We start from the raw sequence: 2,934 nt of genomic DNA, 5'->3' as shown, positions 1-2,934 counted from the left end.
CGACAACTTTGGTATCGTCTCTCCGCCTTTGCCCTCATCGAAACAGGACGGGGAGTCCTGTGGGGACCGGTCTATCTCGCGCCAGTTCGGGCCACATACCCCATAGGTCTCCAGATATCTATGCAAAGAGCATGTCGTCAGCCTTACTGATGAGATCAAGCATACTCTCAAATAAAATAGAAATAATTAATGAAACAAACATTGATCATTTACATATTTATGTTTAACATCACTAGAGCCATCGATTTTATCAGACCATATTTAACGTAATTCTATCGATTGCAAATGTCTGCTTCGATTCCAGAGTTTCCATAATGATTGACCTTGGGAGCCTTCAGCAGCAATATAGTGATTCTTTCAACATCTTCATATATGAATTAGGCATTACCTACATACCATTATATTTATTAGAATTTTGTCTTAGTAGCTGGCGCATGTCCCGGTGTGATCTTAAGCACGAGTCACTACAGAGTGATAATAAAATGGCAAAAGTTAGTTAAGAACATTTCTACTGATTTCGTTTTTCAGATAAAACAGTAAAAATTGTTCTAAGTTGTTTTATACGATCTACAGTGGACACGTGTTATTGCCAGTTTGAGAAGCGTATTCCATATTCTGAGCTGGTTGTAATGCTATCTTAACTTTCCGGGTCCAATTGAAAAACTCGAATGGCAGTTGCAAAACTTCGACACATTGCTGACACTTTTCTTAGCGAGTTTATCGCAGTTTCTCATCGCAAAATAAAGTTCCTAATGTATATACATGTATAAGTACATCGTCGAAAGTTTTCAAATAAAAATGGTCCCCTTTATATCATACAGATACAGTTCGTGCTATAAAAAGTGGCATGAGACGATTCAGGAACGTTCAGCAGGTATTTTAATTTGAAATTGTCATCATATTAAGTTAATCAACTAGACAGTGAAGAAGTTAGTGTTTTGACCTGTAATTGTAAGTAGTAAATAAAATCATCAATCATCAACTTTATAATGGTCATTTGAAAAGATCATTATATTGTTAGTTCACATTCTGAATCTTTTTGAAAGACAACTGAAGATCCGACAAATTGGTACAGAGTTTCGCTGTCAGTAGGTAAACTGAACAGCATCAGTTCTCTCTTACAAACTATAAAATTCCAGGGTCAACACTGCAGCCCTAACGCTAAGTACAAAAAAAAAACTTTTGGGTGTTTCATTCCCACCAGCCAGTAATGCTGGTGGGCGGGCAGTCCCTCCAGCCTGCTTTCAGGAATCGTGGGAATGGGTGGGCGGTGGTTCTGTGAGAAAGATGAGANATGTATTTTTAATGTACAAGTTGAATTATATCGTTTTAAACCTATTTTACTTGTATGAATATTTTACAATTACCCCTCCTATAATATATACATATGAGATTTATTGTGTATTGCAATTAGATTTTTCAAGTTTAACACGTGTTATTTTATGAATTTTATAATCTTCTAACACGTGGAATACTTTGAAGTGTGTTAAATACTATTACACGTATCGCTGTAGCACGTTTTCTTAAAATATGTGTGTTGCTCTTACGGAGTTCGAAAAGTGTGTTATACATGCAACACGCATTTCTAAATATTACATGTGTTGAAGTAACATACGAACACGCTTATTTATAGCAATTTAACGCACTAAGAACAAATTACACGTTCATGTGAGTTACAGTAACACGTGTCTGTATGTCGAATAACACACTTAGCATTTGCAGTGTATCGTCTCTCCTCCTTCGCCCTCGTCGAAATTGGGCGGGAAGTCCTGTGGAGACCAGTCTGTCTAGCGCCTGCTCGCACCGCACACCCTACATGTCTCTAGATATCTATGCATACAGATAAGTCCAAGCGTGTTCTCGGGACGAAACATCTTTTCTCACTTTTTAGTAATCCGAAACCATGATATCCGGGCGGAATCTAAATGAGACATTTTATGGCAGTTATACCAAATGATAACCCAGAAATAAAGTCAAATCATTACCTATTTGTATTTCTCTTTACGGTTTCTTAAAAATCGAATATCTGTACATGAAACCATCCGATAATCTGAAATAATTTCATATCCGTAAACATATCTGAAATCGATTCATACATCCGTATCCAGATCCGAAGTTCATTTAGATTTTAGATCACGACTCTTCAGCCTGAATCGTATTTCTACCATGCACTATACCCATGCTCTTATAACGTAAAAGCCTTCTTTTAAGTAAAAAGTCTACTGCTTAGAAGATACTAACTTAATATTTGGGAGGTGATCGTTTCGATATTAGGTCCTGCATAATAACACTAGAAACGTAAAACAATTACGATTTCTACAATTTTATAACGTGCAAATCCAATTTTATCGTTTTTTTTTTTGTTATTTGCTTGAATATTAAAATTCAAACCACTCTCTGCGACTTCGTGTTCTTCCTGTAAATCCTTATTAGAAATGGAAAGTTTGTCTCCTTGAAACGAAAATGCATTTCCGCTTTGTAATTAATTATTATTAGATAGGTACTCAGCTTTTATTCACGTCATGATTATCACTAATGTTGCATATTAATACGTTATGAACTCCCTTAAAGGAAAGCATCTTTCATTTTATGCATATTATTATATTTTCAGTGTAACAATATGTCAGTACATACGCGTATGTATAAGGACTCCAACGGCTGTTAAATATATAATTACTTCAACTTAACGGTTTGCTGGGAGGAAGCGATCGTAGCAGCAACGTTTTGAAAGTTTGGAAAATATGTCTTGCGCCAAAGGCTCATGCTGTTTTCATAAACGTCATGTACCTACCGAAGATTCTTTAAAAGCAATTTGAATACCAACTCGAATTTAAATTAAATATTAAAACACGGGAACATTTAAATTTTGACAGAATTCGTGTCTGTAATCTTACCTTACATATATCGTATGATTGATGTTATATAACCATATTG

The sequence above is a fragment of the Agrilus planipennis genome, unplaced genomic scaffold, assembly GCF_000699045.2.
Source record: "Agrilus planipennis isolate EAB-ADULT unplaced genomic scaffold, Apla_2.0 scaffold115, whole genome shotgun sequence".
In the NCBI taxonomy this organism is placed as follows: Eukaryota; Metazoa; Arthropoda; class Insecta; order Coleoptera; family Buprestidae; genus Agrilus; species Agrilus planipennis.
The sequence above is the reverse complement of the archived record's forward strand: the minus strand, read 5'-3'. Positions refer to the sequence as shown.